Raw genomic sequence first — 15,817 nt, 5'->3', positions numbered from 1 at the left:
CAAGTGGTGGTTGTTTTTACTTAGGAAACAATTTGGTCTCCTGGCATAGTAAAAAACAAAACTCCATCTCCTTGTCAACAGCCGAAGCTGAGTACATTGCTGCTGGAAGCTGCTGTACTCAACTTTTGTGGATGAAACAAATGTTGGCAGACTATGGGTTTGATATTAAAACTTTAACCATTTTTTGTGATAATACAAGTGCTATTAATATCTCCAAAAATCCTATTCAGCACTCTCGCACCAAACATATTGACATTCGTCATCATTTTATTAGGGAACTTGTTGAAAACAAAACATTGATTTTAGAATATGTTGAGACTAATAAACAAATTGCAGATAATTTTACTAAAGCTTTAGACACGGCTAGATTTGATTCCCTCAGGAAGTCCTTGGGAGTTTGTTTTATTTGAAATTGCCAATAAATTGATTATCTTGCCTTGCATATGTGTTTGAGTAAATCTCTTGTCCTGTTTGAAAGAAATTTGATGAGCATATTTTTTTTGTATTTTAGAAAATGATTGTTATAAGTCTTATACTTTGTTTGGAATAAAAAAAAACATATTTGAAAAAATATAGACCATCCAATTTATATTTGATCAAATCATTATGTTTGTATGAGCATTCCTTAATCCAGTTTCTTTTTCAGGCTCCATTTTGGAAAAGAGCTACCTATACTGATGTGTGAAAGCTGACACTGAGTAAGTTAGTACAAGGTAATTAGCAATTATATTGGAGGATACTCTACCAGTGTAAAGGGCTACCATCAGTATAAGAGTTATCGCCTCCATTATGGTTACAATTTGAAAAAGGCTACAATAGCCAAATATGGGCAATGACTCTAGCTTTAAAAGGCCAAAAAAGAAACGCCAAATTGATTACACATGCACACACACATGCCTGTTGACTAGACTGTGTAAGATGGTTGTAAGACTCATACATATAATGAATTGATTCAAATAATGTTTTGTGATTGATATATTTTTCGAATTTTGGTCACTTAGTATTTGAATTATAACTCATTTCTCTAATTTGTGAAAAATATGGTTATCTTGTTTCTTTTGAATAGGACTTGGCATTTACATGGACACATATGGTATGGCAATTTACATTCTATTTTCGGCAATTTTTTAACAAAATAAAAAAAATAATGATAAAATAAAATCTGTTTTGGGCCGTGTACTTAAAAATAAATGTTTGAAAAATTAATTAATGCAATTTACTGGTTTTATCTCAATATATTCTAAAATATTAAAAAAGTTTCCAATTTTGAGGTGTGAAAGAATTTGTTTTAAAAATGAGATATTTTGGTATTTATCACATAAAATCTGGTTACCCTTTTTGAACTTGCCTCATTTGTGCACTGAATACTCTATATATTCGGATTCACTTTAGTTGTTTCATACTCAGTGTTTTCTTGTTTGTCTCTCTCACTTATAACCAAAGTGTTTAGGGTTTTTTTCTTTGTGTGTTTCACTTGTTTCATTCTTAGTAGCCATGAAGACTCGAGGCCGTGGTTCATCATCAAAATTTGTGAAGTCTCAGCAGGAGACAGTTCCTGAGAAAGTTCCCACTGCCTCTCCTCCCGTCCCAGCATCAATCCCTGCTGTCTCGCCTCCTACAGGTCATCGACCTAAAACCACAGCAAGAAAGAAGGTTTTCTTTCTTGCTCTTTCGGGTCCTATAGGATCTACCGTTCTTGGAGCTTCAAGTAAAGGAGTTACTTTTCCCAACCTGGATGCTTAGCCAATCCAAGCCTCGGCGGTTCCACTCGCCTCTTCCGAAGGTCAACTAAAAGCCAAACCTGCCTTGGCTACAAGTCATTCCCAATCAATCTCCACTGAAGTTGTGTCTGATCCATTTGATCATGACTCTGAATCGTCGTTATCTCCTGATGTGTTGACCCCCAAGGCAAAGGGCAAACGCAAGACCAAAGCCGCTGGAACAAAGAAAGGCAAGAAGGCCAAAGTGGCTCCAACAAAAGGTACTAGCTCCATCTCTGATTCATCTCCTGTATCCCGATTTAAATTGAAGGCAAAAACTTATTTAAGAAAGTTTCATAAATATAAACAGATATATATTACATTAATTTCATTCATCTGCTTTGGCATTATAATCAAAACTAATCATCAGATTCCTTTCTTGCTGTGTGTGCATAAATGTGATATGCTTCTCAGTCGTGTAAAAATCCACTATGTGATGTAGATCATTAGAATTGGAAGAGTCTATTCTGACTTTGTCGCATTTGTTCAACATGTTGGCATCCCATCTGTCGGCTTGATCTATGGAAGAGGTAAAGGTATCATAAATTTAAAATTTTGGTCAAAGTTTGAAAGGAAAACAAGTGTTGTACCCGAAACAAAACTTAATCAAGTACATGGATAGTTAGTTATGAGTGTGTGATAATGTCGAATCAAGGGTATAAGACTTTGTAGTGTTTCATTTGGATTTTAGTTCTTGGATGTTCTGCTTTGATATAGCCTATATATTGATTTAATTTGCATTGTTGGGGTCGAAGAAAATTAATATGCAGTCTTTTTTTCGTAAGTATATCGTGGTTTCAAGTTTTTATGTGACTTACATTTTTATTATACTTTCTCTATTTTAAAACTGTTTAGTTTCTGAGTTGGGTCTTCTAGTCCTTCTCCTTGCTGGCGATTCAATTCTACCTTCAAACTATGACTCCGACGCAGAGCAGCTAAAGAGCTATATAGAGGCCTATAATCTTCCTTTCTTTTATGTTGTGAGTCTTGAGAGCAGTTTTAGATCAATCGAGTTATTACTTATTATTTTTAGTTTTCTACTTTATATAGCCTTGAGTTTGCTATGTTTATTTGAATTTAAATTCTAAATATAAAACTTTTATCATTTTCATGTAAGAAAAATACAATGAGGTTTTAAGCAAATTGTTAGATGGTATTGGATATTTGTCAGGCACAATTTATAGAATGTATGTAATATATTTGATCCATTCATTTATATATTCACGTAGTTTGTTTTGAAAGTGTTTTGCATTTATTTTGTGTTCTTATTGCAATGATGGCCTTTGTTTATGGGACAATTGTGAGGTGAGACCAGTTCAGTGAAATTTTTTCTGTTGTGGATTTTGTCTTCCTTGCTTTTCTTTTCTATGTTTAAATATGCTTAATTATTGAGGTTCATAAATTTAGTATTATTGAGTTTCGGCAAAAGCAAGTCACAAAGTTAGTTGGATGTCTAGGATTTTCTTTAGAATAGAAAGTTTATAAGTCTTGTCATTTTGTTTTTGTAGAGATTTGTTACTTATAGCAGAGAGATTTGTCAAAATTTGTGATTTTTGGCTACTTTAAAGTGTATTAAATTAGTTCCATAAAAAATAAAAATAAATAACAACTGTACTAGGTTCTCTCTATTATCACTTGATCGCATAATGACACAAGTGCAGGTTTTATCTCGGCTTTTTTATTTTTATTTTTGATGTCAAGATTTACCTCTTCAATTTCATTTCCATAAAAGAGTGTTGAAAGTGTCTCTAATATTTTATTTGCATGTTCCTACTATACCAATAAATTGATACATGAACATCTTATTTAGATAGAGCACTTCTCTATAATAACTGAACACAATTTCTCTGTTAGGTTCTCTTAGGATATATATTCAATCCTTCATTGGTATGTGTTGTACATTGCATGATTTTTTAAATTGCAATCCATATTGAGTGTCTTATACCTATGCCCATATTTTTATACATACAAGTGACATGTGTTTACTTCTCCTGCATGGTCAGTAAATTCATTGGCTTTATTAAATCCTGACTACAACCGACATCTAATTCTAATTAAATAAATTCATTCAATAAATGTCAAATATCTCCTTGTTCACACCCTTTATGAGCTTTAATAAGCCAGCATTCATTGTATTAATGGTTTTAGGACTAGGAATCATACTCAACAACATGCATCATGTCATATTTATTTGAAAGTTATTAACCAAATTTGAAACCGAAACTTTTTTACCTTAATTTTTCCAAAACTGTAGTTTCCATTTTATTTCACAAGGTTCATCTATGAGGTAGTATTTTCTGGTAGTTATTGTGTTATTTCTCACGGCTGAATTGCTAATAGAAATATTTGAAAGTAAAGTAGATAAAATTCTCCAGTTGATTGAGAAAATCTTTTTATTAATTTTTCTTTGCTTATTGGTTAAAGTGGTGCTACTATTATTGGTATATTTTCTATATATTTTGTGTATTGTAAAAACTGTGTAGGGCTTAGATTAAACTTTAGAGGAAGTGTATTGTATAAAAATTAATTAGATGTATAGTGTAGAATACAAGCTGAGACGTTGCCCTTTTCTTTGTTTTTCTTCTATTTTGTTGCTAAAAGATGTATTTGATAGCATAAAAATGAGATTTCTTCTCATATTTTTGTGCTGAAATAACTGCCAACATTTCTCAATCATTTGCGTGGTTGCTGCAGTCTCTTGTGAAACATTATACTTTATTTTCATGTCTATTAGCTATAGATGTATCATATAATTGGGTGACCAAAAGTACTTTTTTGATAAACAAAAGAACGCACATAAGGAGTTTTGAGAAATTGATGAAATTTAAAAAATCTAGTAATTTATCTTGTTAGAGTGATCAAATTCAAAATTCCACCAACAAGGTCAAGCCATTTGTGAATTAGTTTGGTTTGATCATGTTAGAAATCATATAGTGGAGAAGAACAAAATATATAGTAATATATTTAATTGAATAACAGGAAAAATAAATACAAAATAATAAATTATAAAACTGATAAGTGAAAAGAAAGCCGATGCACGTAAAACACGCTTTCCTTAAAGCAGATTTGTCCCCTCTACCTGATTGGTGTTAGAGGATACGTGAGCAACCACTTCCCAGGATACAACGACTAACGAGTAGAGGAATACACCACTTTCACTACTTCAGCGAACTCGGATTAATACCTTCACTCTATCATCTTAAGACTTACGAAAAACAAAGAAGAAGAAGACAAGAGAGCTTTTAGTGAGTGACTCTATTTTGTTGGTGTGTCTAGAATGAAAAGTGAAGCCTCCTTTTATAGGCTTCATATGGGATGGAATACCAAGTGTGGACACAAGGGAATTAATACCAAAAATCCCACAAAATTAGTGATATTGATCAATCACAATCTTTACCATAATTTCTGATATCGATCCGAATATTCACCATTATTACGGTGATTACATCCTTGACCAAATCTGCATTTATTAGCAGCTATCAATGGACCACATTTAAGGCATCAATTTTCCATTCACACATTAGCCTAAATTGGCTATTTATTATATATAAAATATAATTTTTCCAACAATCCCCCACATGAATGAAATTGATCAACGATAAGGAATACACAGAGAAAAGACTCACAATGAATTGACAAGACTCGACTCGACTCAACATGGTGATAGAATTCTACGGTAGATACCTGCATAGGATAGGTGGGTGTTAACCTTTGAACCTTCCCTTGTGAAAATATATTTACCTTACTAGCTGATCAGTGGATGCGATGTCTTTGAACTGTCTGCTGTTGATGTAAATGATGATATATCTCACACAGATATCTTCCTGGCATCATATCGGTTCTCATGATTATGTTCATTTTGGCCATGAACATCCGCCTGGTTCTGCGAGAGGTTTTAGAGAATTTAGCCTCCACAATTCTCCTTTGAAGCGGCCCCACTTCTCTCTCACATAGGTGACCTCTTAATTAAGAACAATCCCGCATTGCCCCGTTCGGACTTCCGACGCATAAGCGTCATTAAAAGCTTAATGCTTATCCTTTTTTCAACGGGAATCACTGTTTCATCAACAGAATGGGTAGGGTTAGTCCCCACAGTGATCTTACAAGGTTTATACAATTAGGTTGTCCCATTGAACCTAGATCTTGGGATCTCCAGTCAACTAGGTTGGGTTTTCCTTTATATCTACCTTATTTCTTCTGGGCTTAAGTCCCATTCCTTCTGATGTCTTTTCAACTTGATCTCTATTTAACCCTTTGGTTAGCGGATCCGCAATATTATCTTTTGACTTCACATAGTCAATTGAGATAACTCCAGTTGAGATCAATTGTCTAATGGTATTATGTCGTTGACGTATATGTCTTGACTTACCGTTATATAGAACATTCATTGCTCTGCCAATTGTTGCTTGATTATCACAATATATACATATTGCAGGCACAGGTTTAGGCCAGTCTGGAATATCCTCTATGAAATTACGTAGCCATTCTGCCTCTTCACTACATTTATCCAGAGCAACAAACTCAGATTCCATTGTAGATCTAGTGATTACAGTTTGTTTCGAAGATTTCCATGAAACCGCTGCACCACCTAGATTGAAGACATATCCACTAGTACCTTTTGCGTTATGAATATCAGATATCCAACTTGCATCAGTGTATCCTTCAAGCACAGCTGGATCTCTTGTGTAGTTTAGCCCATAGTCACGAGTATACCTTAAGTACCTAAGTACCCTTGCAATTGCTTTCCAGTGTTCAACACCTGGATTACTCGTGAATCGACTCAAAGTACTTATAGTATAGGCAATGTCTGGTCTAGTACAACTCATCAAGTACATTAGACTTCCTATTACTCTAGCATATTCTACTTGGGACACACTTTCACCATTATTCTTGGATAGATGCTGACTTGTATCAATTGGTGTTCTGGAAATTCCAGAATCATCTTTACCGAATTTGTCAAGTATCTTGTCCACATAGTGTGACTGACTCAAACTGAGTCCATTTGGCGTCCTTATAATTTTTATCCCTAAAATTACATCAGCCAGTCCCATATCCTTCATGTCAAACCTTGAGTTTAACATTGTTTTGGTGGATTTAACCATTCGTTGCTTGCTTCCAACAATGAGTTTGTCATCTACATACAAACATAGAATGATGTATCCCTCGTTTGTGGTTTTGATATACACACATTTGTCACACTCATTGATTTTAAATCCATTTCTCATCATGACACTATCAAATTTTTCGTGCCATTGCTTTGGTGCTTGCTTAAGTCCATACAGTGACTTAACAAGTTTGCAAACTTTCCTTTCTTTCCCTAGAACTACAAAACCCTCGGGTTGTTCCATGTATATTTCTTCATCAAGATGTCCATTTAGAAAGGCAATTTTTACATCCATTTGATGGACTTCTAGATTTCGCAATGCAGCAATTGCCAAAATCATCCTGATCGAATTTATTCTCGTCACCGGAGAATAAGTATCAAAGTAGTCATAGCCTTCTTGTTGTTTGTAACCTTTTATTACTAATCGGGCCTTGTACTTATCAATTGTTCCATCTGTTTTCATTTTCCTTTTGAAAATCCACTTGGAACCTAAAGGTTTACATCCAGGAGGAAGGTCAACTAGTTCCCAAGTATGATTTTGCAGGATGGAATCAATTTCACTCCTTATGGCTTCCTTCCAAAAAGGACCTTCAATAGAGCTCACAGCTTCTTTATATGTTCGAGGTTCTGCCTCTATCATATAAATTAGAAAATCTGGTCCAAAAGAATTTTCTATCCTTGCCCTTTTGCTTCGCCTTGGCTCTACTTGGACTTCATCAGTTTCCTCTTCTTGTTCTCGATCATCCATCGTTTCAGATGTTCTCTTAGAAGAGCTTGGTCCAACCCCATTATCTTTGCAAGGAAATACATGTTCAAAGAATGATGCATTCTTTGATTCCATTATCGTATTCTTGTGAATGTCCGGGTTTTTAGACTCATGTACAAGAAATCGATATGCATTGCTATTTTGTGCATAACCAATGAAAATACAATCTACTATTTTTGGACCTATTTTCATTCTTTTTGGCAATGGTGCAATCACCTTAGCCAGACACCCCCACACTTTTAAGTATTTGTATGAAGGTTGTCTACCATTCCATAATTCATATGGTGTCTTTTGATCTTTCTTTCGGGGAATCTTATTTAAAAGATAATTAGCTGACAAAATAGCTTCACCCCACATGTTCTGCGGTAATCCAGAACTTAATAACATGGCATTCATCATCTCTTTTAAAGTGCGATTTTTCCGTTCTGCCACTCCATTGGATTCAGGAGAATAAGGTGGTGTTACCTCGTGAATGATTCCATTTTGTGCACAAAGTTCACTAAATGGTTCTACATATTCACCACCACGATCACTTCTTATCATCTTAATTTTCTTATTATGTTGATTTTCAACCTCTTGTTTATAGAGAGTAAATTTCTCTATAGCCTCATCTTTTCTTTTTAGCAAGTACACATAACAATACTTTGTACTATCATCAATAAAAGTAATAAAGTATTTGTTACCACCTCTTGTTTGAACAAATTTTAAATCACAAATATCACTGTGAATTAAATCAAGGGGTTCAGTGTCTCTTTCAACTGTTTTGAACGATGACCTGGTTAATTTCGCTTCTACACAAGTTTCGCACTTATGTTTTGAATCAATAGTGAACGTGGGTATGAGATTCAAGTTAATTAATCTGCGCAGAGAATTATAATTAACATGACCTAGTCTACCATGCCATAAATTTGAAGACTCAAGAAGGTAAACAGAAGAAGTACTAGCTTTATTATTATCAATAACAGCATTTGGCTTAACATCCATTACATTCATCTTCCACATGCCCTCTTTTACATAACCCTTCCCAATAGGAACACCCGCTTTAGTGAGTACAATTTTCTGAGATTCAAACACCATCTTGAACCCATGTACACTCAGCAGAGTTCCAGATATCAGATTCCTACGAATGTCAGGCACATACAGTACATTTTGCAGCTTGACATTCTTTCCAGACGTCATCTTCAAGAACACAGTTCCTTCCCCTTTTATCTCAGAGGTTGCTGAGTTGCCCATGTAGAGCTTCTCTCCATTTTCCAGTGTAGTTAGATCAAAGAATGCTGACTTGTTTGCACATATATGACGAGTAGCTCCAGTGTCGAGCCACCATTCCTTTGGATTCGCATCCACCAGGTTGACTTCAGAGACCACGGCACATAAGTCTAATTCAGCGACCTCTTGGGATATCGCGTCCACCAAATAGGTCTCATTGCCTTTCTTCTTGCGCAGTTTGCACTCAGATGATTTATGTCCCATCTTGCCACAGTTAAAGCACTTCCCTTGGAACTTTGGCTTCTTTGCAATTCCACCTTTTGGTCCCAACTTGGGCCCTTGCTTGTGCTTAGGATTCTTCCCCTTTGAGCCTCTATCATGCTCCATCAAGTTTGCCTTGACAGCATTAGGATTCAAGGTTCGCTTCTCATTACCTTGGTTATCCTCTTCAACGCGAAGTCTGAGAATGAGATCTTCAACACTCATTTCCTTTCGCTTGTGCTTTAAATAGTTCTTGAAGTCTTTCCATGCAGGGGGTAGCTTCTCAATAATTGCAGCTACTTGGAATGATTCACTCAAAACCATTCCTTCAGCATGGATCCCGTGGATGATCAATTGAAGCTCTTGCACTTGGCTTATCACATTCTTGGAGTCTACCATCTTGAAGTTCAAGAATTGACCAACCAAGAATTTCTTGGCGCCAGCATCTTCAGCCTTATATTTGTGGTCCAAAGAGTTCCACAATTCTTTGGCTGTTTTCTTCACACTGTACACACCATACAGAGTGTCAGATAAGCCATTCAGAAGATAATTCCTACACAGGAATTCAGCGTGCTTCCAAGCGTCAATTGCTTGCTGAGTTTGCACATCTATCTCATCCTCTCCAATAAAGGGAGGATCCTCTTTTAGGAATCTCGCAAGATTCAATGTTGTCAGATAGAAAAGCATTTTCTGCTGCCACATTTTGAAGTTCACCCCAGTGAACTTATCCGGTTTCTCATTATGGTTCACAGGAACCGTTGAGACCGTTGGTACCAATGGTATCGAAACTTGCACAGCCTGACCCTTAGATTGGTCCTTGGTGGTTGAAGCTGGAGTTCAGGGAGATCCTTCAATGCTTCCAGTAGCAATGACATCCATATTTTCAGCCATATCTGATTGGTGTTAAATTGACCATTTAGCAAGTATGTTTTAAAATCAAGTATTTAATCTTAGCAATCAATAAAAAATTATACATGTGTGGTGAGTAAACACATGAGATAGACAATAAAAGTAATATAAACATCAGGCATATAAAACACATATATTAATTTCCATTTATATGTATACTTGATTGTAATTTAACCTTATAAATAAATATAAGTGCAAAATTATAAATAAATACATGGAAAAACGTGAACCTAATATTCATGAGTATAATTTTATGCATATCATTATATATATATATATAATTTTATGTGTATATATAAGGTATATATATGTATCCCATGAAATATATCTGTGTAAAAGAAAACGAGTACATACCATAAAAAAAAACGAGTACATACCATACATATATATATATATAAAGGACAAAAAAAAAATATAAATACACTTATGCATACCAATATAAAAAATCAAATACTAAACATACTAAGTATACATGCTTCCATATATATTTTTAATTAACATGCATAAAATAAGGAAATAAGTGAATAAAATACATATATTATGTATATATACTGTACATGTTAATCAAAATATGCAAGATTAATAAATGTGGCAAATAAACTGAATATATACAATGTATTGTAAATATCAAAATTAAAATAATTAACCTTGCCAGAAAATGGTGCAAATATATAGTAGACAAGATATACATACATAAACAAAATTGGCAGTGTAAAAAAACAGTGAAAACATATATTAAGAAATCTAATCAACACTGATTGAATGGCAAAACAAAAAAAATCTGAAATATTTTCCGCCCTTCAATATGTTCGTCTTCTCCAAATGAGTTAAAATCTGCTTTAAGATTGTTAGAAATCATATAGTGGAGAAGAACAAAATATATAGTAATATATTTAATTGAAGAACAGGAAAAATAAATACAAAATAATAAATTATAAAACTGATAAGTGAAAAGAAAGCCGAGGCACGTAAAACACGCTTTCCTTAAAGCAGATTTGCCTCCTCAACCTGATTGGTGTTAGAGGATACGTGAGCAACCACTTCCCAGGATACAACGACTAAAGAGTAGAGGAATACACCACTTTCACTACTCCAGCGAACTCGGATTAATACCTTCACTCTATCACCTTAAGACTTACGAAAAACAAAGAAGAAGAAGACAAGAGAGCTTTTAGTGAGTGACTCTATTTTGTTGGTGTGTCTAGAATGAAAAGTGAAGTCTCCTTTTATAGGCTTCATATGGGGTGGAATACCAAGTGTGGACACAAGGGAATTAATGCCAAAAATCCCACAAAATTAGTGATATTGATCAATCACAATCTTTACCATAATTTCTGATATCGATCAGAATATTCACCATTATTACGGTGATTACATCCTTGACCAAATCTGCATTTATTAGCAGCTATCAATGGACCACATTTAAGGCATCAATTTCCCATTCACACATTAGCCTAAATTGGCTATTTATTATATATAAAATATAATTTTTCCAACAAATGCATCAGCCAACTTGTGTTAGTAGTTGACTGCCTTTTTAAGATTTCTTTTTGATACATTATTGTGGTAGAATCATAACAAAATTGTCTTGAGTTGATTTTTTTCATTATGTTTGGATGTTTTTTAGCTCTATGATCTGGAATTAATACATCTATAGACTGTAAGATGTTAATAAATCCAACTATATTTTGATTCAAATATACGATCCTTTGCTTTTCATCTAAACTAGAAAAATAGAAAAGACACCAAGATTTATTATTCAAGTAAAACTTTATTAGAATGAAATGTATGTATATTATTTGTTTAGATTGAACAATAAGCAAGTAAGTTCCACTTTTTCTTAGATAATTTAACAAATGGGTCTTATTTTCTATCTCTATAACATTAGACGACATTGATTCAAAATAATTGAAATGTCGAAAATAAAACTATTAACCGTTTCATGAAAAGCTTTGGGTTGAAACCTTTAGTAATTGCAATTTGTAGACTATCTTTCCTTGGTTTTTGCTTGTTAGTTTTATGAAAATTAAGTTGGGAATGATGAATGATTTTTGAATTTTTTTGCTACATATAGTACTTTTTTTTTGTTTTCTACAAACGACTTGATTGCCAGCCCTACATAAGTAGCATTCATATTGCTTTGAGAGTTCAGATATGTTTTTTCTTCTAATGGAAGAATAATTTACCCTTTTTTTTTGCTAATGATTAAATGATTTGTTTTTTTGCAATGGGCATGTATTTTCTTTTCTAGATGTAAAAGCAAGCAACATTCGTAGTTGAGGTCTTTATAATCAAATAATGCATTTCTCCAACGTTGTAGATGATAGAATTCATCTTGTAATATAATTTTAAAAGCTTAAACTAGACTAAATATTGTAATTTTATTCAAGTGATTAATGAACATTAATTTATATTATCATGTTTGGTTTCAAAAATAATATTTTTTCCTTTAGTTGTTTGTAAGGAATAAAAAATCTTAGATTTATATACATGACACTAGTTAAAATTGTTGGTTTTTATAGATCAAATCAGAGATTATACGCAGCGGAACAACAATCAAAATTGTTAATTTAACCCCACAAGATTTCTAGATCTACTTCTTCACATACATATATATATTGAATCAAAGATACGAATAGAAAATTAGCTCAAGTCCTTCCTTGCTGCTATCTTTTTGTATGACAAAAATCATTGAGTTCTTACACCAAGATCTTCCAAAATGTTCTCAGCATACAAAGAACGAGTGTGGGCTCACTATACAAAATAATATGCAAAATCTATTTATCAGATGTTCTCAACACATGAGATCTGATAAAGTTTGGACCTAAGTTTGTGAAGAACAGTGATCTATGCTTGTAGCACTGTTCTCTTTCTCTCAGGGAGATTTCACGATATATTTTCTATCACTGAAAAAGTATCTCTCTGAAAAAATGATCTCCTATATTTAATATATCCAATATATTAAAAATAAAATATTAGTTATTTAAAACAATTTAAAAATAATTAATCAGTTGTCAAATTTTGTTTAAATAATAATATTTTAATCATATTACAATATCTCATTATTTATTTAATATTTAAATAACTAAAATTGTGGAAGCTTCTTGTGTGTGTAGCACAATGACTGTGCACTGTGCTACACGTGTACCACATGCCAAGGAAGACATGTGATTTTTCCCAATTTTTATAATTATTTAAATACTAAAAATCCCAAAAATAAATTAATTCAAAATTAATTATATTTTTTTAAAATCAAATAATTAATTAATTACACATAATTATAGAATAATTATGTTTAATGCATAGAAAAATATTTTACTTATCAAATAAGTCATTTTGCCTATTTTTGTATTTATCATTGTCAGTGTTTGTTTGAGCCATTTCGGGGACCATGGACCTATAACATTAAGGTCCAATAAATTGAAACTAAATAATTAAAATCTTTAATTATAATAGTTAATTTATTAATTCTGATATTTTTCTACTATAAATTTAGAATTGAACTCTTTATGTTATAGATATACTTTTATAGATATCTTATTTTAAGTCATCCATTGATGCAATGCCCCCCATCTGCGGACTCGTCGCCTTGGAAATGAACCAGGAAGTGCTAAGCTGGTCCAGGAGGGAGACAAGCCTCCACCGTGCAAGCCCAGATGGAGGCTTGGGGAGTAATTGTTGTCCCCGTTTCTTCCAACATGTACGGATTCGTACTCTAAGTTTATGGGTTGCGTTCCAGGGAGTTAAAGCCCAGATCGGGCCCAGTAGACGAAGAGAAAACGAATATTGGTAGTCCAAGTCTCGGCAAGGCCCAAAGTGCATCCGGAAATATAGGCTGGGACCATCACCGGAGCAGGTTGTATAAACCCGGAACTGCGTACTGGGATGTCTCCTGAGATGCGGTAAAAGAGGTCACAGCTCCCAAGTCCGAGATTAGGCCGAGATCGCTGTGGATGAAACCGGGTCCTGGTAAACGAACCGGGACCTTGGTAAATGGAGGGGGATGTTGGTAAACGGTCTTGGATCGGTTGGCCGAGTTTGGTGTGGTAAAGTATCCCCGATATTGACATCATCCCAAGAAGTGTGGAGCTATGTCCCCATAAGTAACCTGCAGAGGAGGCTACCTTGGGAATGTACATTGTTGGTTCAGAACTGCGCCGCCACTACACTGACAGATCTTGTCCCCCAAATCTACCTCGTAGCCCATGACATCCAGACTAAAAAACCTGTTTGTCGCGAGTCTAATAATGTGATCATGTTTGGGCTGGCCCAATGGGCCTTGGTTAAAATATGTTTTATATTTCAATCCTTTATATTGAGCCTCCATCAGAGAACAAATAATATTTACACCCTTATTGGGCCTGGATTAGCTCGGCCCAAGCCCAGTGCACTCACTTTCCTATAAATATGAATAGTGGTGCATTGGAGAAGGGATCCCAGATTTCTCTCGTAAGCAATTACTCTGCTCAAACTTGCAAAAAACTCCATTGCTGAAAGTTCTCTAAGCTCTAATACAACTGATTCGTGGACTAAGACTCATCAATGCCCCAACCATGCAAAAACCTTGCTTGCATTTTCTAAATCCTTTCTTTTTAAGGTCTTTTATCTTCTATAATTCTAGTTTCCGAAAAACTCGATAAACAGACATGGTCAGGTCTATGTTAAGCTACTATTAACTTCTCTTATCATTTTGGGGATATGCACTTCAAACAGCTAATTACATTTTGAATGTAGTTCCATCCAAAGCTGTGACAAAGACACCACTAGAATTATGGAATGGAAATAAACCTAGTTTACGACATTTCCGTATTTGGGGTTGTCCTGCTCATGTGCTAAGACCTAAATCTGGAAAACTGGATTCAAGGTCTGAAGTGTGTATATTTATGGGCTATGCTCCAGAAACAAGGGGTGGATATTTCTATATTCCAAGTGATCAAAAGGTATTTGTTTCGAAGAATGCAACCTTTTTAGAACACGACTATATGAATGATTTTAAACCTCGGAGCAAAGTAGTTTTACAGGAACTAATGACAGATAAAATTTCATCTCCATCTTCTTCATCAGTTAATGATAAAATAACCAAAGAAACCACAATTCCTGAAAAGGAAAAACCAGTGCAACGTCATAATGGGAGGATTGTGAGACAACCTATTTGCTTCAAACATGAGGCACACGTTCTTGTATCAGATACTGAAAATGACGATCCATTGACTTTTAAAGAAGCAATGGAAGACCCTTATGTTGATAAGTGGCAAGCTACCATGAATCAAGAAATGGAATCAATGTATTCCAATTCAGTCTGGAAACTTGTAGATCTGCCTAACAATGTCAAAGCCATTGGATGTAAATGGATCTACAAGAAGAAAAGGGGTGCAGATGGAAAGGTAGAGACTTATAAAGCAAGGCTTATGGCCAAAGGCTACACACAGAGAGAAGGTGTAGACTATGAAGAAACATTTTCTCCTGTGGCCATGCTTAAGTCCATTCGCATACTTTTATCCATAGCTGCCATCTATGATTACGAGATCTGGCAAATGGACATCAAGACAACCTTTTTGAATGGTCAACTTGATGAAACCATATATATGGAACAACCAGAAGGGTTTATTAAGAAGGATCAAGATCAAAAGGTATGCAAGTTGTTGAAATCCATTTATGGATTGAAACAAGCATCAAGATCTTGGAACTTAACATTTGATGAAACTATCAAAACATATGGCTTCGAACAAAATGTTGACGAAGCATGTGTTTATAAATACATCAAAGAGAAAGTTGTGGTTTCTTAGTTCCTTATGTTGATGATATCCT

Source organism: Humulus lupulus, chromosome 1 (assembly GCF_963169125.1).
Source record: "Humulus lupulus chromosome 1, drHumLupu1.1, whole genome shotgun sequence".
Taxonomy (NCBI): domain Eukaryota; kingdom Viridiplantae; phylum Streptophyta; class Magnoliopsida; order Rosales; family Cannabaceae; genus Humulus; species Humulus lupulus.
The sequence above is the reverse complement of the archived record's forward strand: the minus strand, read 5'-3'. Positions refer to the sequence as shown.